At 43.7% G+C, this 23,760-nt stretch overlaps 1 protein-coding gene across 1 annotated transcript in view; it reads right to left on the bottom strand.

Moving 5' to 3' along the window:
* The window catches only part of LOC140191884 (supervillin-like), a 263,570-nt gene extending 240,084 nt beyond the window's left edge, over window positions 1–23,486 (bottom strand). Inside the window, 1 exon segment of the mRNA XM_072249701.1 lies at window positions 23,361–23,486. The gene's annotated coding sequence lies outside the window, so the exon portion shown is untranslated.
* Window positions 23,487–23,760: the final 274 nt, after the last annotated feature.

The raw sequence follows: 23,760 nt of genomic DNA, 5'->3' as shown, positions 1-23,760 counted from the left end.
TCACTGTGGCTGACATATTTTCCTCTCAACCCCATTTTTCTGCCCTGGAGGCTCCTGACCAGATTTCTATGGCAATACTCTGTCTGTACTGATGCCATGATAGAACATGCTAAAGGTATTTGGGTAATCTCTCTCCCTCTATGGAGCTGATTCATATTGCGATGTGTCATTATCCCATCCTCCTGGTAGTTACTTGTGCATGAGCCATGACAGTGATGGAATATCAAATATGACCCACGTTCAAACCTCACCAAATACCAGGATATGTACCTTCACCAGTGGCAGTCAGGAGAAGGGACTTATCCTTTTTATTTTCCTCCCTTGGCCAGGAACCCCAAAGTCCATTCCCAGCCCACCCACTGACACCGAACCTAGAGAAAATGGTAGTGTGGCAGTTAGCAAGATGCTATTACAGCCCAGGGTGAACGGGTTCAGAATTCAGTCCAGCATCCTCTGTAAGGAGTTTCTACGTCTTCCCCATGGAATGTGTGGGTTTTTTCCAGGTGCACCGTTTTCCTCCCACAGGCCAAGATGTACCGGTTAGTAGGTAAATTGTCCCATGATTAGGAAAGGGTAAAATCAGGTTGGCAGGGGTTGGGGTTGCTGGGTGGTGTGGCTAGAAGGGCCAGAAGGGCCTTTTCTGTGCTGTATCGCAAAAAAGAAATGAAAATTAATTAAATCTGCAAAGGGTCAGAAAACTAGCATGACATAGTGAAGGTGAAGTTTTAATGACCTTTACATACTTGGCTTAAGATAAGAATGGCACTTTAAAAAAAGGCCTTAATATTTCAGTCACATGTGGTTTAAAATGGGGCCCCTGATAGTCAGTACATCAACTACTGATGTATTTATACTACAGCATTTCCACTGACAGAAATAGTGTAAAATAAACAAAGCAAAACCAGATGCAGTGACCCAAAGGCCCAGAAGAAGAATTCCTCCCTCTCCAGTCCGTCTAGCTAAAGTGACTGAATTTTTCACTCATTTCCATTCTAAGTTAAAACAAAATATTCTTATGAGTGGGTAAGGCATTACGGTAAGCATTGAGAACCGCCCCCCCCACCCTTCCCCCACAATTGCCCTTGGGAAGCCATGGTGAGTTGTCTGAGCTGCTTCAGTACATGTGGCAAGGGAATTCCCACAGAGTTGTTAGTGAGGGAGCATCATTTACCCCCTTCACATTAAATACCTTTCTTGCCCCACCTGCAACTCATTAATACCAAAGCTATCCCACAGGCTCAAATGGTTGGTATTAGACATTTCTCCTGTGGAAAACAGGGTTGTATTTTACACTAACGAGGATCCTGTTCACCCCCCAAGGACTCTCAAGTATGTGTGCAGTGTGTTTTCAGGCACAGTTAAAGTCAGTTATCCAAGACTAACTTCTCAGGAGGGCTTTTATTGCCAGCAACTTGTTGTGGTCTCAAGCTTCCTTCAATATCATCTCAGACCTTTGTGAATGGAACACACGTACAGAAAATCTGTTCCCTATGCTGGTGGATTGCACTGTGGATTAAACAGTGATTCAATAATATCCTCAAAACTTCCTTGAATGAGTGCAGACTCCTGGGGACCTCTAGCACAACTTCTCACTCAAAGTGGAGAAGGAGCATTTAGGATGATATTGAAAACTTTGAGGCCATGAATCAGGAGTACTATAGAGGTCCAGTATAGAAGCAGAGGGAGTTCTCCACCTTTCAAATTATGCACAATCATGCCCTCCTACCCCAGAAGAGTCTGCTGTTGCCAAATTAGCCTTATCGAGTCATTGCATAATCCAGCATGGAAACAGGCCCCTTGGCCCAACTGGTCCATGCTGACCAAGATTTACATCTAAGCTAGTCCTATTTGCCTGTGTTTGGCCCATAGTCCTGCAAACCTTTCCTATCCATGTACCTGTTAAATATTGCTATTGTACATACTGTATCTCAACCACTTCCTCTGGCAGCATGTTCCATATGCATGAAGAATTTGTCCTTTAGATCCCTTTTAAATATTTTCCCTCTCAACTGAAACCTTCTAGACAACATCAAGATAAGAAGCAACTCTTAACATGCAGCTCTGATGGGAATCATCAAACATTTCCGTTCAGGGCGACTACAGCTGAAATCCACAGTCACAGCCCTAGGCACTTCAGTAGGCAACATTGTCTTGAGACACTAAAAAAAATCTGTCGATACACAAGATCAATGGATCCCAGACTGCAGAGTCAGGTCATGAGTGCAGTTCCTCTTTAAGAAAACAGAAGCACAGAAGCAGAGCCGGTCTACAGGTACACTTGAAAAGCAAAGGCTTCAGACCCCAACTCCTGACTAACCTGCTGGCAAATATACAGTTTCTGGAAAATTAAACTGAAGACCTCAGTAAGATTGCAGTACCAGATGGATGTCAGGAACTGCTGTATACTTTCCTTCTCAGAAACATGGTTCATTCCCACCATTTTGGATGCAGCATTGGAGACTGATGGCTTCACTAATCTGCACAAAGACAGAGCAACTGAGTCTTTTAAAGGCAGAGGAGGTGAAGTATGCTTTACGATTAACCCTTCATGGTGCACAAATGTGCCGGTTCTGTCTCAGTCCTGCTGAACCCAACATGGGATATCTAGTGGTCAAATGTCATCCATTTTATCTGGTAAGGGAGTTTTCCGGCATCATCCTGGTGGTGGTGTACATTCCACCTCTGGCCAATGTCAGATAGGCACTGGAGGAGCTGAGCAGTGTAATCAGAAGGCGCAAAATATGCACCCTGATGCCTTCCCCATCATTGTGGGGATTTCAACCAGGCCAGCTTGAAGAAATCTCTGAACAACTAGCACCAACATACCACTTGTGGAACCAGAGGAGCCAACACAGTTAACCACTGTTATACCACCATCAAGAGCACTTACCATGCCATCCCAGGCCTACACTTAGGAAGTCCAATCACCTAACTGTACTTCTACTCCAAAATACACACAGAGACTATAGACCACAGCACCAGAGGCGAGGACCAAGAAGGTATGGTCAAGGAAAGCAAAACAGCTTGTCATATGAAGAGAATTTGATGGTTGTGGGCCTGTATTCACTGACCTAATTGCATCCTGTTGAATGGTGAAAGGCTTTGCTAGAGTGGATGTGGAGAGCATGTTTGTTATGGTGGGGGTGTCTAAGACCAGAGGGGACAGCCTCAAAATAGAGGGGCATTCTTTTAGAATGGAGATGGGAGGACAAATTTCTTTAGGCAGAGAGTGGTGAATCTGTGGAATTCGTTGCCACAGGTAGCTGTGGAGGGCAGGTCTTTATGCATACTTAAGGCAGAAGTTAATAGATTCTTGATTGGTCAGGGCATGGAGGGATATAGGGGTGGGGGAGGTAAGAGATCAGGGCTGAGAGGCAAATTGGTTCAACCATGATGAAAGGGCAGAGCAGACTTGATGGGCCTAATGGCCTAATTCTGTTCTGATATCTTATGGTCTTATAGTCTTATGGATTTATTCAAGACTGATGAACAATGCTGTGTGGTGGTATTATGATACAATTAACTATAATGCAATTAGAGGCCGAACAGTTTTGATGGACTGAATGTGCAGGTGCTGTTTATACTGTGCGTCTTACAAGAAAGCAGCCAGGATAGTGTTATCAAAGGTAGATAATTTTTTTTATCTCAACCCAAGGTAAGCAATGGACATTTTAAATGGCTGGCACTATGGTACTTCTGTGAACTCAGGAACCAGAGTTGAAGGATGAAACAATTTCAAGAGACTGCTAGTAATTCCTTAACTCCATAGAGAAAAATGAATCAAGCAGTCATGAATGAATAAATAAAACCAGCCTCCACTGCAGCAGTGAAATGCTTTCTGTGAAGATCGGTGGATCACCATTGCAAAGCAATAGGGTTGTAAAGATGTCTCCAACTTTTGCCCTCTCCAACAATGCCCAAGCCACATGAGTGTTTACCACCATGAGCGTGAAAGCCCGCAGATGGCAAGCTTGCTGATTTCATGCCAACTTAGTAGAAGGTAATCATGTTAAATCCAGTGTCACTACGTCCAGTCCCACCAGACGCGAAGGAAAATTTAAATTTAATCATTGAAATGAATCCAGTAAAAAATTGTTATCAGAGAGTTGTAAAAGCCCACCTGATTTACAGTTACCCTTTAGGGAACAACACTATGAACCTATGTGACTCTTAACCTTGGCAATGTGGTCGACTCTGAACTGTCCTCAGAAATCGTGCAGCAAGACACTTAGTTCATGGGATGAAGAATGATAATCCATAAATACTGACGTTGATGTTCCATGAATGTGAGTCAGAATGATTAATTAATGGTCAGTAAACTAGAAACCACTCCATGGTGGTCCAGTTTCAGCTTTGTATTGCAGAAATGACTGAAAGCTTAAGCAGTTCAAAAAGTCTCAAAAAGTTGAACAGTTTTCACTTTGTTATATTCTTGCTCTCAACCCAGTAATCAGTGGTGCATTTTAATGAATCTATTGACAACAAGATCTACCTACTGTTTTCAAAACATATAACTGCAGACAAACAAGGGGAGAGTGAACCTTCTCAGAAAAGCAATGAAAAGAAAGAGCTCTAGAGAAACTTGAAATAAAAACAGAAAATGGTGGTAATTCTCAACGCATCAGTTAGTATTTGTAAAGAGGAAATCTTTAAACTTCCATCCCACTCTCACTACGTCTGCAGTCTCCTGGACTGTTTTATTGAGATCTAAAGCAAACACTTCATTGGTAACAGACAAGTTGCAGCCTTCATATTTTATACTGAATTCTACTATTTCAGATAACTTGCTTTCTCTGTTTGTACCAGAACCAACTATTTCTGCCATAAATCAATCACTCGTGATATTTATGCAGCTTGTCCTACTCCTTTACAGCTCAGTCTGCCCCGCTGGCATGATCAACAGCCTTGAAGTGCACAGCATTTTAAGTTTTTTTGGTTGTATTACTCTTGCTGACCACATTAACCACTTAATGAGGCAACCATTGTTCCCATGACAACCCAGGCCTTGCCTTGTCCTATTCATCTCTTTCTTTATCTTTCCTGCAATTAAAAGTGACTTCTTTTTATCTTCTCCCTGGTATCTTCAACCTGAACCACCACAGAAACCAACCTCCCTTCAATTGCTTCCATCTACACTTGCCATTGCATCAGGAAAGCGGCTAACATGTTCAAGATCCCCTCCCACCCTGGGCATTCTCCCTCCTTCCTTTTTACATTGAGCACCTCCGCTCCATCTGCCAAAAGTGGAACCTCCTGGTGGCTAAACATTTTAATTTTGATTCCTATTCCAGCATATTTGTCCATGGTGGAGGAGCATCACCTTGTATTCCATATGGGTAGCCTCTAACCCGATGGCATGAATATTGACTTCTCCTTCTGGTAAAAAAAAATCCTTTCCCTCCCCTCTTCTTCTATTCCCTGCTCTGGCCTCTTACCTCTTCTCACCTGTCTATCACATCCCCCTGGGTTCCCTCCTCCTTCTCTTTCATCTGTGGTTCACACTTCAGAAGACCATAAGACATAGGAGAAGGATTAGGCCATATGGCCCATTGAGTCTGCTCTGCCATTCAATCATGGTTGATTCTTTTTTTTCCCTGCTCAGTCCCACTCCCTGGAGTTCTCCCTATAACCTTCGTGGCATTTCCAATCAAGAACATATCAAGCTCTGACTTAAATACACACAACAATCTAGCCTCCACAGCTGCCTGTGGTACTAAATTTCACACATTCACCATCCTCTGGCTAAAGAAATTTTTTCCAAATCTCAGTTTTAAATGGACATCCCTCTATCCTGAGGCTGTGCCCTCTTATTCTCGACTCTCCCACCATGGGAAACATCCTTTCCACATCTACTCTATCCAGGCTGTTCAACATTCGAAAGGTTTCAAAGAGATTGCCCCTCATCCTTCTAAATTCCAGCGAGTACAGACCCAGAGCTATCTAATGTTCTTTGTATGATAACCCTTTCGTTCCCAGAATCACCCGTGAACCTCCTCTGAACTCTCTTCAATGCCAGCACATCTTTTCTTAGATGAGGAGTTCAAAACTGTTTACAACACTCAAACTGAGGCCTCACCAGTGCCTCAGCAATCCTCAGCGTCACATCCCTGCTCTTGTATTCTAGACCTCTTGAAATGAATGCTAACTTGACATTTGCCATCCTCACCACTGACTCCACCTGCAAGTTAACCTTTAGGTTGTTCTGCACAAGGACCTTCAAGTCCCTTTGCTTCTCAGATTTTTGGATTTTCTCCCCATTTAGAAAATAGTCCACATATTTATTTCTACTACCAATGTATATGACCATGCATTTTCCAACATTGTATTTCATTTGCCACTTTCTTGCCTATTCTCCTAATCTGTCTAAGCCCTTCTGTAGCCTACCTGTTAACTCAACACTACCTGCCCCTCCACCAATCCTCATATCATCTACAAACTTGGCAACAAAGCTATCTATTCCATCATCTATATCATTTATATATAGCATAAAGCGGTCCCAACACCAACTCTTGCGGAACACCACTAGTCACTGGCAGCCAACCAGAAAAGGATCCTTTTATTCCCACTTGTTGCTTCCTACCAATCAGCCAATGCTCTAACCATGTTAATAACTTTCCTGTCATACCATGGGCTCTTAACTTGGTAAGCAGCCTCACGTGTGGCACCTTGTCAAAGTCCTTCTGAAGGTCCAATTATACAACATCCACTGCATACCTTTTGTCTATCCTATTTATGATCGCCTCACAGAATTCCAACAGGTTTGTCAGGCAAGTTTTTCCCTCAAGGAAATAATGCTGACTTTGTCCTATCTTGTCCTGTGTCACCAAGTACTCCATAACCTCATCTTTAACAATTGACTCCAACATCTTCCCAACTACTGAGGTCAGGCTAACCGGTCTATAATTTTCTTTCTGCTACCTTCCTCCTGTCTTAAAGAGTGGAGTGACATTTGCAATTTTCCAGTCCTCTGGCACCATGCCAGAGTCCAATGATTTTTGAAAGATCATTATTAATGCCTCCACAACCTCAGATGCTATCTCTTTCAGAACCCTAGGGTGCAGTTCATCTGGTCAAAGTGACTCATGTACCTTTAGGTCTTTCAACTTTTTGAGTACCTTCTCTCTTACACCCACTTCTCTTCCCTCACACACTATAACGTCGGGCAAACTGCTAGTGTCTTCCACAGTGAAGGCTGACACAAAATACTCATTTAGTTCAGCTGCCATCTTGTCCCCTTTTGTTATTTTTCCGGCCTCATTTTCTAGTGGTCCTATATCCACTGTTATCTCTCTTTTAGTTTTTTACATACTTGAAAAAGCTTTTACTATCCACTTTGATATTGGTTGCGACCCTGCTTTCATATTTCATTTTCCCCCTCTTAATAGCTCTCTTAGTTACTTTCTGTAGGTTTTTAAAAGCTTTCCAATCCTCTGTCTTCCACTAATTTTCGCTTTGTTGCATGCTTTTTCTTTTACTTTTACATTAGCTTTTTCACCGGGAAGTTCCACTCCTCTCCTATCAGATTCCTTCTTCTCCAGCCCTTTACTTTCCCTACCCACCTGGCTTCATCTATCACCTCCTAGCTATCCTCCTTTCCCCTCCCCCACCTTTTTATTCTGGCGTCTTCCCCCTTCCTTCCCAGTCCTGAAGAAGCATCTTGGCCTGAAATATCGACTGTTTGTGCATTCCCATTGATGCTGCCTGACCTGCTAAGTTCCTCCAGCATTTTGTGTGTTTTGCGGGAGATACAAAAGCTCCAGAACACACACTACCAGACTCAAGGACAAATTTATCTCTTGAACAGATCTCTCATATGCTAAATATAAACTGTTGAATTCTTGATCTTCCATTCTACCTTGTCATGTGTCTTGTCCTTCATTTATCTACCTGCACTGCACTTTCTCCGTAACTTCAACACTATTATATTCTGCATTGTTTTCTTTGCACTACCTCCAAGAAATTATGTATGATATAATCTGTCTGGATGGCACACACAAAACAAAGATTTTCTCTGCACCTCTGCCCAACCAATGCCAATTCCAATAGTTCTGTTTCTGTCTCCACAGATGCTGCCTGACTTATTCAGTATTCCCAGCTCATTCTCTTTTTTATTTCCTGTTTCCAACATCCCAGAACAGATTTTCATCTCATGTTTAAAGTGTTTCTTTGAAGTGCCAGGTCAAATGTTGGAAGTTTAGCCAAATGACCTCAAAAATGACTGTTCCTGTGTTTACTCAAAGAAGATTAAAAAGTGAAAAATGTTCAATTGCATAAATCATGCAAGGGAAGTTAAACAAATGAATTTGCTGGAATACATTTTGAAAGCCTCATTTTAGAATTTGACTTACGTAAATCTTTTGGGAGCCATAACAAAACAGAATCCCCCTTAACTGCAGCTTTCAGAAATCATCAGCTGATCTGCAAAGAGTTTGCAGGCATCCTGGAAAGGTCATCTCTGATTAATGGCTGACTCCCCTATCAGCCTTTGTTCCTAATACTAATCAGTCTCATTGATGCTGATTCCAACCCCAGATTTAAAACAAAAACAGGTGGTACTTTCTCTTACATAATATTGAACTGGGAATTAATTCTTTGTTATTTTTAATTTGTTGGGACCTGTATGGGAAGGGCAGACATGATATCAAATCGGGATTGTCATCTCAGACCACGACTCTCTGTTTAGTCTTTCATATAAGCAATTAAAGTTGTTTGAATCCTTGAAAAGCTAAAATTATTCCAAGAGCTCCCATTCTTTCCTCTCATAATGATCTGGAAATTCATCTGTATCATTTTTCCGGCATTAAGGCAATGTCAGCCATTTTGCTAATGTTGTTATAAAAAGGCCCTAATGAAATTATGTAATTTGCTAATTCCAGTCCCAAACAAGCACTGACAAGTCCTATCAGATAACAACTCTGCTTCACAAACTGTGGGCATAAGAACTTTACGCTTCAATGGAGTTTTCTTGTTATAATAATTTATTTCTCATGAAAATTACATAAATTTTATGTTAATGTTTTTCTGTGACTACTAATTACCTGACGCTATGTTCCTATGATACAGCTACATGTAAGTGTTACACTGCATGTGTACTTGTGTGTCCGATAATAAGGTAGACTTTGACACTGACTTTAAACATGCTACATTAGAAACACTTCCTTCTCATCTCTGATGTTAGGAAATTACCTGTAAAGGTCACAACACAATGCAATCAGATGCTGGCAAAGAATGAGTGTGTCACTGTCACAACCACAGATTCGGCAGCGCAGCAGATTCGGCAATTGCACTCGTGAATATGAACGTGTCAGCTAATTATTATTTCATTGTGATGGTGTTTAACTCCATTCATTCTGCTATAATATTTGTCAAGACTTGGACACAGCAACACTTCGCTGCCTAATTGCATTCGGCCTTGCCTGAGAAATTGGACTGTCGAGTCAACTGGCTCTGAAGACTAGCGGCATTTGTTTCATTTTGAGTTGTTCTTTTCAGCCGCAATGTAGGCTTTGTTTTCCATTTGAGAGTTTTAGTTAGCGGCCCTCTTTGGCCTTACATTTATTGTTTTCTTTCCCATTTAACGCTGTTCGCATTACAGTCCGTGAAGTATTAACCCGCTTCAGTGTCTCTCACTCCGCACTTGGGCCATATCCGAACGGGGTGACAGTGATGTAATGATGGGAGAGGGTGCTGGTGGCAGAAACTCTTCAAAGAGCATGAGGAAATACAATGGAACCTATACAGGCTTCTGAAGAACAATGCAGGTAGAGGGAACCTTCTAGATGCAAAGAATGCTCATAGCAGGAAGTTGACAGGGAGATAGGAGAAGATTATTTGAATCATTAAGTCATAGAAGACAATGGACCCAATGACAGTAAATAGGATTAGAGTACACTACTGTGCAAAAGTCTTAGGCACATATACTTAGCTAGGGTGCCTAACTTTTGCACAACACTGTAATAATTTTATACACTGCACTGTACTGCTGCCATTAAAAAAAAAATTCATGACATGTGATGAACGAATCATGGTTGGGAAAAGGGGAAGGGAGAGGGGAGGGAGCAGAAAGCCCCAGAGAGACATTCTGTAATGATCAATAAACCAATTGTTTGGAATCAAATGACCTTGCCTGGTGTCTTTGCACCTGCGCCACCCCCTGCCCCAACACTCCTCTGCCACCTGTCCCACACCTATCCTGTGGCGCCGAGACACCCGGCCGAGGTCGAGCCGACACCGGGCCGTGAGCGCCGAGACACCCGGCCGAGGTCGAGCCGACACCGGGCCGTGAGCGCCGAGACACCCGGCCGAGGCCGTCGAACTGACACTGGACCTATTATACAGGTATAAGGTGAGGCGGCGGCGGGCGGAGGGGGCGAGGCCCGAGGCCTGGAGCTGGCCTGCCGCTCGTCGCCCCCGCCGCCTGGTACAGTCGGGAGCAGCTGCAGGACCCGGCGAAGGTGGAGCAGCTAGCGGGCGAAAACAAGTGAGGGGGTGGTGTCATTACCACATCACTAGGTGATCATCCCAACGGCGGAGCAGGCGGAAGAGGAGACATCTCCCAACGGCTGCAAAGGCGGATGAGGATGTCCAACAATGGGTAGGGAGGCTTGCGAGCACGCCGCAAGAACTGCCGTAGACCCACAACACTCAGGGCTTGTCTACCTAGCGTGTGAAGCCTGGATTCGGCGGACTGCGCGGAAGAAACCATCACTGGTTCAACGGGCAGAAGGGCGATTCTCAACAATGCGTCGTGGAGCGCTAAGAGGGCACAGTGAGACACACAGAACACTGCTGGCCATCCACTGCATCCTGACCTATCTCCAGCCGTCTCGACTATGTCTTGCCGCTGGGTCCAGATAGGCCGGGACGAGAGGGTGAGGCTGACGACCTGCACAACTCTCCCTCACTTTAATCCAAGTCAAGCACAAGTCATGACTTCAAACCCAACGCGGAAGAAAGTGATGGTGCTCAACCTTGGCACATGGAACGTGAGAACTCTGCGAGATAACGTCAAGGCAGACAGACCAGAGAGAAGAACTGCACTGGTTGCAAAAGAGCTAGCTCGCTACAACGTGGACATAGCAGCTCTCAGCGAAACGCGCCTGGCAGACAAGAGCCAGCTGACAGAACGTAGTGGTGGATACACGTTCTTCTGGAGCCGTCGCAGCAGCGCTGAACGACGAGAAGCAGGCGTGGGATTTGCCATCAATTCTAACCTCGCCCGTAAACTCACCAAGCACCCAGAGAGCATCAACGACCGCCTGATGACACTTCCGCTCCCACTTGCAAACAAGAAGAGTGCTACGCTGATTAGTGCCTACGCTCCCACCATGACCAACCCAGATGACATTAAAGACAAGTTCTATGAAGAACTTGACGCCCTCATCTCAGCAATCCCACAGTCAGGGAAGCTCATCGTTCTCGGGGACTTCAATGCCAGAGTAGGGATAGACTACCAAACCTGGGAAGGGATCATTGGAAGACACGGCACTGGCAAGTGTAACAACAACGGCCTTCTGCTCCTCAAGACATGTGCCACACACGACCTTGTCATCACCAACACCCTGTTCCGCCTACCCACCCGTAAGAAGACGTCATGGATGCACCCACGCTCGAAGCACTGGCATCTGATTGACTACATCATCACCAGGAAGAGGGACAGGATGGATGTCAGAGTGACGAGAGCCACGTGTGGTGCCAACTGCTGGACTGAACACCGCCTCATTGTGTCCAAGTTCAGGCTTCGCATTCTGCCCATGAGAAGACCCCAAGGGCAGAAGACTGCAAAAAGGCTGAATGTCTCCAAGCTGAAAAGCAGCAGGGTTGCAGAAGAATTCGTCGATGACCTTGAAGGCAGACTGCCAGACACACCACAGGAAGACGGGACCAGCGTTGAGGAACAGTGGACGGCCTTCAGAGACGCTGTCTACACTACTGCCCTCGAACATCTCGGACCAGCAACCCGAAGAAACCAAGACTGGTTCAATGAGAATGATGAAGAAATACAGGCACTACTAACGGAGAAACATCAACATTACAGAGCGCATCAGAACGACCCCACGTCACTAGCCAAGAAAGATGCCTTTACCAACGCAAGAAGAAAGGTGCAGAAAAAACTTCGCGAGATGCAGGACAGCTGGTTCAGCAAGAAGGCCGATGAAATCCAGGGCTATGCAGCCAGCCACGACATAAAGCGCTTCTACGATGAGTTTAAGGCTGTATCCGGACCCCAGTCCTCCGGCTCCTCACCTCTCCTCAACGCAGATGAGACGCAGCTGCTGACAGAGAAGAAGCAGATTCTGGATCGGTGGGCTGAGCACTTTAACAACATCCTTAACCGCTCTGCCGACATCAACGACGAGGCCATTGCCCGCCTGCCCCAGGTAGAGATCAACAAGAACCTCGACACCCTCCCCACAGTAGATGAAGTCAGGAAGGCAGTGAAGCAACTCTCCTGTGGCAAAGCGCCAGGACCCGATGCAATCCCTGCTGAGGTATACAAAGCAGGAGGCCCTGTCATGATGCAAAAGCTGACTGTACTCTTCCAGTCCATGTGGAAAAAGGGACAGGTCCCGCAACAGCTGAAAGATGCCAGTATAGTCCACATCTACAAGAGGAAAGGCAACTGCCAGTCTTGCGACAACCACCGAGGCATCTCCCTCTTGTCCATTGCAGGGAAGATTCTAGCCCGCGTCCTGCTCAACCGCCTTCTCCAACATCTTGAGCAAGGTCTGCTCCCAGAAAGCCAGTGCGGCTTCTGTGCTGAACGTGGGACCGTGGACATGATTTTTGCTGCGCGCCAACTCCAGGAAAAATGCAAGGAGCAACACAGCGACCTCTTCGTGACCTTTGTCGATCTAACCAAGGCTTTCGATACGGTCAGCAGAGAAGGCTTATGGAAGATCATGGAGAAGTTTGGCTGCCCCAGCAAGTTCATCACAATCGTCCGGCAGTTCCACGACGGTATGATAGTGAAAGTTCTGGATGACGGTGACGAGTCAGAGGCCTTCCCAGTGACAAATGGCGTCAAACAAGGCTGCGTTCTTGCCCCGACTCTGTTCAGTATGGTATTCTCTGCCATGCTGACAGATGCCTTCCGTAACTACGAAGAAGGAATCCACGTCAGGTACAGGACTGACGGCAGGTTGTTCGACCTTAGGCGCCTGCAGGCAGTTACATAGGTGCGAGAGACTGTCATCAGAGACTTCTTGTTTGCTGATGACTGCGCACTCAACGCCAGCACAGAGCAGGAGATGCAGCGTGAAATGAACTGCTTCTCACAAGCCTGCGACAACTTCGGACTCACTATCAGCACCAAAAAGACCGAAGTTATGTACCAGCCCGCCCCAGGAAAACCATACCAGGAGCCGCGCATCACGGTGAAGGGCCAGAACCTCCAGGCAGTCGACAACTTCACCTACCTGGGCAGCATACTCTCTCGCGCAGTGAACATAGACGCTGAGGTCAACAACAGGATTGCCAAAGCCAGTGCCGCCTTTGGGAGACTCCGTGAGAACGTCTGGGAGCAGGGAGGACTCAGCCTTACCACCAAGCTGAAGGTCTACTGTGCAGTGGTCCTTACCACCCTCCTTTACGCCAGTGAGACCTGGACTGTCTACAACAGACACGCCAAACAGCTCAACCATTTTCACCTGAGCTGTCTCCGCAGACCCCTCCACATCAGGTGGCAGGACAAAGTCCCCGACACGGAAATCCTGGAACGAGCTGGGCTCTGCAGCGTCTACACCCTCCTGCTGAAAGCCCAAGCCAGGTGGGCTGGACATGTGGTCAGAATGCCAGACAGCCGATTGCCTAAGCAGCTGCTGTACGGAGAACTGTGTCAGGGCAAGCGCTCAGTCGGCGGGCAGAAGAAACGTTACAAAGACTGCCTGAAAATGTCGACATCAACACATGGGAGACGCTTGCCCTCGACCGTCCAGCTTGGCGCAGCAAGATCACCACAGGAGCCCGTGCAGCTGAAGTCAGGCGCATCATCGAGGCGCAACGAAATCGTGCTGTGCGCAAGGCCCGAGCAGCATCCACTGCCACGACAGCACCCACCCACTTGTGTCCCACATGTGGGCGAGCCTTCAGGGCCCGGATTGGCCTCATCAGTCACCTCCGGACCCACAGCCACCAATCTCCCATTTGACTTTGAAGCCATGGTCATCTTCAACTACGAAGGACGAACAACAACAACAATCCTGTGGCGCTCCACCCTCGCCATTCCCAGCATCCTTTGCTCCCACCAGACTTACAAGCTCTCCACTTCACACTGATAAATACAGTACTGTGTAAAAATCTTGGGCACCTTAGCTATTTATACTGCATGCTTCTAAGACTTTTGCACAGTATTGTAGATGGCTAACTGATAATTGCCATGGACAGGATGAGCCTGCTGGCCTGCTGTGTGCAGTATGACTCTAAAAGGACATTCCTTTTGGGAGTCATCAAAGGCTCCTTTCGCAAACTTGCATTGCCCAGCAAGAAAGGATTCCCAATTTGCAACTTGATCTTTGTAAGACTTTTGCAATGTAGCAGTGGGCAGTACCGGCCATCCCTGGTAACAAATGGGTTTTGTTTTTACAATTTCCCTGACGCCAATTTTATCCATTAAGAAAGAAAATACACAATAGTCACTTAATACAGTAACCTCCACAGTGTTGTAATGAATGGCATCAAAATATGTAAGACTGAGAAGAGTGAATGGTTATTAAAAGTGAGGGGAAAGAAAGAGAGGAAATGAGTTTTGCTATTCGTAGGAATGAACATATGCATGTACGTCAAACCTTTGAATTTAATAATATTATGCAAGCACATTCATAACTTGAGATAGCCTGTACGATGTCCTGTGTGGTCACTCTCACCAGCAATAACCTGTGGTGTTCACAAGGCCCTGTATCTGAGAGTGAGAGAACATTCCCTCTTCTCCCATCTTCCATCAGGCAGAAGATACCAAAGCCTGAAAGCAGATACCACCAGGCTCAAGGACAGCTTCTGTCCCATTTTTATACGAGTACAGAATGTTTCATTAGTACATGAGAAAATAATAAACAAAATTACCATTTTTAATTAAAAATGCCAATTCAACTCTGAGAGCAGTCTAAGCATTGGTGTGTGCTTGGAATTCTCAGATGCCATAGATATATCACAAGAAACTAATACCTACACTCTTAGATGCCTTACCTCAGAATTGTTGCAGGGACAATAGTCAATGAAGACAAATGCTCATGCCTGCCCTGTAAATGGACTCTGCTCTCCTCAAGTTTGGGGTCTGGATGAACCCCAGGCTGCAGCAGGAAGTAGCACAGGGTGAGACGCGGCAGATGTCAGCAGCAGCAGCTTGAGAAAGTCCTGAGGTTTGAAAGCTGTGGTCAACTGTAACCCTGACGTCCAATAGCAAAACAGTCAAGGAGCACATAATCTTGAGGTTGTTGAAGATCACAGAATTTAGTGTGGACAACAGATGCAGTTTGTACAGTATGTTAGGTCTTTAACTGGTGGAGTTTCAGGGAAAATAAAAAAGATCTATCACTTTTCAGATATAAGTTTGCCCTACTATTGACGCCATTTAGGGTATACGTACCTCAAAAATAAAGCTGTTGAAGAATAAAATCCCACCAGAAAATGAGAGAAGTTTCTGACTGGCTTCAACATCTGCACAAATTGAACTACTGCGGGTCAAGCTAATTTTAAAATGCAAAACACCATTACTCTTATAGTTGTGTGAAATTATTTCTGGCCCCACAAGGTCTTTGGCAATGAACAAAATAATTCATAATGCCCCAACTGTTTTGTTCATAATTTAATTATACTTTCTTCTATATCTCTAAGGCAATGGCACTTAATTTGGATACATTATTATTTTATAATAATAATAACTTTATTTATAAAGCACGTTTCATACATTTAAGATGAAGGTTCAAAATGCTTTACATAGATTGTAAAGATAAATCAATATAGTCACAAAAATACGAGACAAAATTAAAAATCATAAGTAAAGAAAAACGTTATATCTATTTAGGTATATACATAGTATACACATAGAATAAAACAATCAAATATACTAAATTATAATAATAGAATCCACATCAACAAGCATTAACTAATCCTATAAATAAGCCAAATTTAAAAAGTAGGGTTTTAGAAGTGTTTTGAAACATTCACAGTACTAGCCTGGCGTATCTCAGTTTGTAGAGAATTCTGGATTTTTTGTGAATGAGAGCAGGAATGTGGGCCAAGAGTCTACCTTTAACTCTGATTCAAAGGCATAGTCACAGTAGAAAAGGGTGCCTCTTTAAAACTAAGATGAGGAGGAATTTCTTCAGGTGATGAACCTGCGGAATATGTTGTCAGGGAGGTCTGAGGAGGCCGAGTCATTGGGTGCATTTAAAGCAGAGATTAAAGCAGAGGCTGTTGATTGGTAAGGGAGAGAAGAGTGAAGATGGGGTTGAAAGATATCAGCCATAATGACAGAGCGGACTTAATGGGCAGAAAGATCTAATTCTGCTTCTACTGTACTGTGCAAAAGACTTAGGCACATATATGTACAGTAGCTAGGGTGCCTAAGACCTTTGCACAGTGCTGTAGTAATTTTATGTACTGCACTGTATTGCTGCTGCAAAAACCCAACAAGTTGCATGACATTTGTGAGTGATGATAAACCTGATTCTGATATGGGTCTCTATTGTGGACTGAGAGTGGGAAGGGGGCAGGGAGAGTGGAATCATGGTTGGGAAAAGTAATAGGGAGAGGGGACAAAGTGGGAAACATCAGAGAAACATTCTATAATGATCAATAAACCAACTGTTAGGAATTAAATGACCTTCACAACACGCTGGAGGAACTCAGCAGGTCGGGCAGCATCCATGGAAATGAACAGTCAACGTTTCGGGCTGACCTCGCCTGCTATCTCAGGGTTCCCATGGAACTCCACCCTTGCCATTCCTAACATCCTTTGCTCCCACCAGATTTACAATCTCCCGGCTCCACATTGACAAATGCAGTACTGTGCACAAGCCTCAGGCACCCTAGCTACAGTACTTTTAATGTCTAAAAGTTTTGCACAGTACTGTATATCTTATTTTGTGTGTAGCCTTCCCCTTATGTAACCACCTTGCTGTGAACGGCTCCAATCCTGAGCAAGGGGCGGATGATCAGTGGAGCACCGATCACAGCACAGTGTGTAAAGTTAAAATTCAGACAAAAAGAGTACATGCAAATCTGGAAGAAAACATTTTAACCAGAGATATATGAGTCTAGCTGATGCTTTGATCAACATATCAACATCAGAATGGATGTCCTTGATTCACATCTCTTAGAATTTGGGTCCAACCTGCTGCTTGTGATTTATTGACCATGCAGGAAGTTTGTAGGTTTGCATTTTTGAGCTTTGATTAATGTTGGCGAGGGCACAAAGGAGTAATACATGATCAAGCAACACACACAAAATGCTGGAGGAACTCAGCAGGCCAGGTAGCATCAATGGAAAAGAGTACAGTTGACATTTCAGGCCGAGACTCTTCAACAGGATCAGGATTAATGCCATGGCTGCTAATAAAATGTCAAGTGCATTATGTTAATATTCAGAGGAGAACCTGATCTGAGTTCTCACTATTTCAACTGGAAACAGTCACCAGCATGATCAGCCCAACCTAAAATGTTAACATGCACTAAGCTCCCCTCAAAAAATAGACTTTAAATAATCATATTTCTTTGCTCGGGTATCGGATAGCAAAGCCAAGAGGCTGGTAGTAGATTCATTATTCATCCGCTAATTCTATTGCCTACTGATTTCCTTCATCCTCTGTGTCTGTGCTCAGTAAATTCCCCACCTTCCAGCTTGACAATAGCTTACTTTTCAAATCCTCTTGCTTTCAACTCCCTCCATGATATCCACCTCCCTCTACATATTTCTCTGCAGCCTTCTAAAAAATTTGAATTTCTGGGCCCTTAAGCATTTGTACTTTGAATTTCACCATCTTTGTTCACTGTACCTTGACCAGACTAAGCTCCCAGCCCTGCAGTTCCCTTCTTAATCCTTTCACAGAGTCATGCAGTGAGATAGAAGCTGTTTTTGAGCCTGGTGGTTTCTGCTTTCAGAGTCAAGAAGCAGGGTCTTCCATGCTGAGCAAGTAAACGTCTACACTAATACATTTCTAGCTCTGCTTTCTTGTGCTTTTGATGCCTTGGTGAGTCAAGTTCTTGATTAGATACTTCTTAAAGGTTGGGAGATTGCCTACCTGCCTCCGCTATCGTTTCAGATGGTGCATTTCTGATCCCACTTATCTTCATTAAAACCTACCTCTCAGTCATCATTCTAAGATTTCTGTTCGGCAAATGTTCTATATCAACACACACTATTGTTGTTGCTGCTGTCCTAAGACCTGACATGCCATATGTGAAAATGAATTAATCATGTTTAGAAATACCACACCATCCCACTGGGAACAGAAGCATTCTGGCAAAGTACAAGGATTGTAAAATGACTGATTAACCCTTCTCCACGCAGGACTTGATCTCCAGCCCCTCACAGGCAGACTAATTACAGAGTGTTATTTCAGGTTACTGGCAACTGCTAATTATGTTAAATGAAACACTTTGGAGTAGAGGCACCTTCCTCAGTCATGCCTATTCGTGCTCATACGTGATTCTCAGGAATGTTGCTTATTTGTTCATCTGATGTATTCATAGTTTGTGAGGCTGTAGAACAACCAGGCATTATGTGTCCTCTGTCCACCAATCACTTCCACTGCTAAGAATTATGAAGAAAATTCATAGCACTGGCATTTGCCAAACTGTGTCCGACAGAATTCAAGTTTCCACAGATGGACGTCAGATGAACTGAATTTTTTTTGTATTTCCACTATTTTTTTGGCACATTTGTTCAAAAGTTTAGATTGCACTTGGAGTATTGTGCACAGCTCTGGTCATCATGCCACACGATGAATGTAGCAGCAAGAAGAGAATGCGCAGAAGAGATTCAACAGGATTTTGCCTGGAATGGAGGCCTGCAGTTATAAGGAGAGTGGACAGCACTGTGCTTATTTTCAGTGGAAAGTAGAGTCACTGTTCCCTCTAAAATGCGTGGGTGTGCAGCTGCACAGTAAATGAAATATTCCCATGTTTTAGCTTTTGTTGCCGAGTGGCTGGTATTTTCTTTTATATAATGTTAATATAATTTTGAACTTATGTATGTTCATATAAATCTGAAATTATGCTAATATTCTTTTGAAACCTACATTAATATAATTAAGAAATACCCTGTAATTAAATGTGTTAATAAATATAATCTATAAATTTTCTAAATAATAAATGTACTGCAACCTTAACTTTGAAACATTTTAGACCATAAACCATAAGATATAGGAGCAGAAGTAGGCCATTTGGCCCATCGAGTCTGCTCCGCCATTCAATCATGGGCTGATCCAATTTTTTCCAGTCATCCCCACTCCCCCGCCTTCACCCCATACCCTTTGATGTCCTGGCTAATTAAGAACCTATCTATCTCTACCTTAAATACACCCAGTGACTTGGCCTCCACAGCCGCCCGTGGCAACAAATTCCACAGATTTACCACCCTCCGACTAAAGTAATTTCTCCACATCTCAGTTCTAAAAGGATGTCCTTCAATCCTGAAGTTGTGCCCTCTTGTCCTAGGATCCCTGCTGTTTTTCAGGCTCTGGTCAATGATGTGCTCTGGGACATGTTGAATCAGTTTGGTTTTATTCTTATATATTCCCACTCTCAACAGGAATATGTCCAGCATATCTGAAAGTCTCAGATGGCTCCTCGAGAATAAACTTTCTGCCAAACCAGAGAAGTGTGAGTTCCACAAGGAGCAGGTGTCATTCTTGGGCTACATCCTCACCCCCAGACCTTCAATATATTTACATTGTCAGTGTTTCAAGTTACAGCACTGTTACAAATTGTAACAATAAACACAGAATGGAAATCAGTAGCTCATTGTTAATAAACTACCAGCCCACTGAACACTGATGCCATCTAGTCAAAACATTTTACTTTTTCCATTGTGCCTGTCAGTTGTTTTGACTGCCTGACATTGCTTACTTGCGTTGTGAGTTGTGGCTTGTTTTTGTTTGATGTGAAAAATTCTGTATTGTGACCTTTTAGATAAGTAATCAAAAGTATATGATTTCTCAATTTTCATGCAACTATAAAAAAAGTAGAGGGAACATTAGGTAGGATGCTGAGGGTGACCTCATTAATTATGAGGGCATAGATAGGATAGGCACATTCTTTTCCCAGGGCAGGAAAGTCCAAATCTAGTTTAAGGTAAAAGGGAAGAGATTAAAAAGGGATCTGAGGGGTAAATTTTCTCACAGATGGTGGCAGTGGGTATTTGAGATGAGCTGTTAAAGGAAGTGGTAAAGGTAGATACAACATTTAAATAGCATTTGGACAACTCATGCATTTGGAAAGGAGAGGATAAGTAGAATATGAGCCTAATTCAGGCCTATGGGATCAGCAGGGGCAGATATTATGTTCAGTAACTATAAGGTGAGTTGAAAGGACTCATTTCTGCTGTAATATTCTCTGATTCAATCCCATGATTCAATGAAATAATCTATGGTTTCTCAGTGACCTTAGTTGTTACTCCTACATCAAGGGATTTTAAATAATTACAATTCCACTTACTGTGGCTGAAAGCATTTGATTTAGAAACTGATTAAATGATGCCTTTAACATTGGGGTACCTTGCTGATTGAAGCAGTGGCCTCCAAATTCTTTCACAAGCTGATGGTCTGGTTTATACCAGCAGATAACAACACAGTTGAATAAGAAAAGGCATAGAATGTGCTAATACAGAAAACCATTCAGCCATGATGACTGTGTTCAATCAATTCAAAACTCGCTATCTTATCCTTTTCTCTATTCCAAATATTTACCCAACATCCTCTCTGAAGATACAGCGGTCTCAGTCTCAACCATTCAACACATAATTATTCCAGGGAAACTTTCTCGGTATGTAGAATGTCTGTAAATCAACCTTACATAGAGTTCCAAGCATTCACAGGTCAGATAGGGGAAACAATTTTACTTCCAGCGTTCAGCCTATAGCTCCCCAGTTTCCCCCATTTGCTGTTTAGCAATTGATAACTATTTAATGCTTTTTCACACATGTTACTTTGTCCTCAATCACAGAGGTGACATTTTGACCCGTAACCTTAGCCTCTGGAACCAGTGGCCTGAGAAGTATCCAGGCCCTGTGGCCAGATAATTCTGTCCAATTCATGCTGGGACTTTTTACACCCAGAAGAGCATTAGAATTAGCAACAGGAGTAAGCTACAGTCACCAAGTCTGTTCTGCCATTCAATACAAACATGGCTGATCAGATCACATTTTGACTCCACTGCAAGCTCTCTTTCACCCCCTTTACTTTTATCATTTATCTTTGCCTTTAAAATATTCAAAGAGCCTACTTCCTCCATCTTTTGAGGAAGCAAGCTTAACATTCATGGTTTTCTGAGAGAAAAGAAACTTCAACCAAACTCTGAATTAAATTGGGATCTGTTATCTTTAAATAATGACCCACCCCGAGTTCTAGATTCTTTCATACGAAGAAGCATCCGCTCCACTTCCATCCTGTCAAGATTCCTGAGGATCTTATATCATTTGATTGCATGTCCTCTGAGTCTCCTCTTGTATTTGGTGTCTATTAAGCTAGATTTTGTCTATTGCCGGCTTGCCCAGCTCCTTTTCCATTCTACTGGAACAATTTGGAGAAAGTAAAGTTGGATCAGTGTAAATGAGTCAGCATGGGTCATCAGGCTGAAGGGCCTATTTCTATGCTGTTTGACCTTCATCAGAAGAGCAGCACAGAGTTTTGAGATAAAAATGGGTTGCTGGTTTGAAACACTGGATACAGAGCAGCGGCCTCCATGGTATGCATCTGAGCTTTATGTTACAATGGTAAGAGTTTGGAGTGTGACTGTAGAACTGCATTGACTAGTAAAATGCGAACAAGACAGCCATGTTCACCAAACCTGAACTACATTTCCAACAAATTATAGTTTCATTGGATAGTGACACAAAAAAAAAATGCATTTACATTGGGGCGACACGGCAGCGTAGTGGTTAGCACAACGCTTTACAGTACAGGCAGCCTGGGTTCAACTCCTGTGCTGCCTGTAAGGAGTTTGTATGTTCTCCCCATTTTCTCCTGGTACTCGGGTTTCCTCCCACAATCCAAAGATATACTGGTTGGTAGGTTAATTAGACATTGCAAATTGTCCTGTGGTTAGGCTAGGGTTAAACTGGGGGTTGCTGGGTGGCGTGGCTTGAAGGGCCAGAAGGGCCTTTTCTGAGCAGTACCTCAGTAAATAAATAATAAATAGATTTCTTGACCCCGTACTCCAAAACGGTTTGCAGACACATTTTACGTTGCAGGCAGCAAAGCCTCCAATTCATGTGCAACAATAAGTCAGTGATCTCTGTGATAATCTCCTTTAATGATGAGGGGACACCAGCAGCTGCTATAAATGTGTCATGGGTCACTCAAGTCCTCTTAAGAAGACAGCATCTCCTCTGAAAATAGCACCGATGCTAATGCAGCACTCCCTTGGTGTACTCCAGAGTATTGATTTAATGTAGTTCTCCAGTTCTCCAGTCCAAATGCTAATACTACCAAACTTTAAAAAGATGTGCACTCATCTTGCTTGGTGCTGTGATAGGATCCCCATGTGGATCCCTGCTAAGTACTTGGGATGGTCAGTTGCTGGCAGAAACCCACCTTACATAGAATTATGGGGGACAGAGATAAGGTGAATGGTCACAGTCTTTTCCAAAGGGCCTGTTTGCATGCTGTATAACAGTATGACTGTAAAATGTCTCCCTGTGCATAATGCTATAATGGTCCCTTTTAGAGCCAATTCTATTTAGCCTCTCTTTTCTGTGGACTTGAGGGACAAATGATGTACAAGTGGAATGCCAGTAAGGAGTTTGTTGTCATGTCTTCGGGGTGGGTCTTTAAACACAAGCACAGGATGCAGAAACAAGGATGCTACCTATCGAGCTCTTGTTAATGTAACTCACTAGACATAACGTCGTCTTACTGAGAGTACATCACAATGAGTGCTGACTTCTTCAATAAGTGACGAGCATAAATCTTAGAAGGTTATTCATAATACCAATACCTTGCATGGAAAGAATACAATATGCCATTTGATTATTTACGTTTCTTTCCTAATTAATATTACATAGGAAAAGATCACATATCATCTCTCAATCTATGAACTAACGGTTGAGGTTCGTTATTGAGATGATTGTCCCCTTTAGCTCTAATACTATATGTTTCTTTACATGAGTTTCTCACACAATTGGTAATAATAAGATCACTTACAAGCAACACCAGCAGCTCATTCCACAAAGGACTCAGGAAGGCCAGGCCACAGCTCCCCTGCTTCCCTACATCTCCCACCTTAAAGCCTCCATGCCTTGACCCAGCCAGCTTTACCTGCTCTCCAGGGCTGGCTGACCATGTAAGGACTGAGCAGCACTTGACACCCGTGAAGGCTGGTCAGAAATAGCTTTAATAGCTCAGCGTTAAGTCAAGGTCAGCTGATTTAAATCTTCCTGCACAGATGGTCGATTTCATTGCTGCCCTTCCCCCACTAAGGTTCCCTCTACACTCAAATGGTGTGGTACTTACAAAGGAGAAACAGTCCAATTGGCCCAACAGGTCAAAGCAGCTGCTTATAGCCCAAATGAACTTCGTCCCGAGAGTGACACTGTGATATAGC

The sequence above is a fragment of the Mobula birostris genome, chromosome X (genome assembly GCF_030028105.1).
Source record: "Mobula birostris isolate sMobBir1 chromosome X, sMobBir1.hap1, whole genome shotgun sequence".
Taxonomy (NCBI): domain Eukaryota; kingdom Metazoa; phylum Chordata; class Chondrichthyes; order Myliobatiformes; family Myliobatidae; genus Mobula; species Mobula birostris.
The sequence above is the reverse complement of the archived record's forward strand: the minus strand, read 5'-3'. Positions and strand labels throughout refer to the sequence as shown.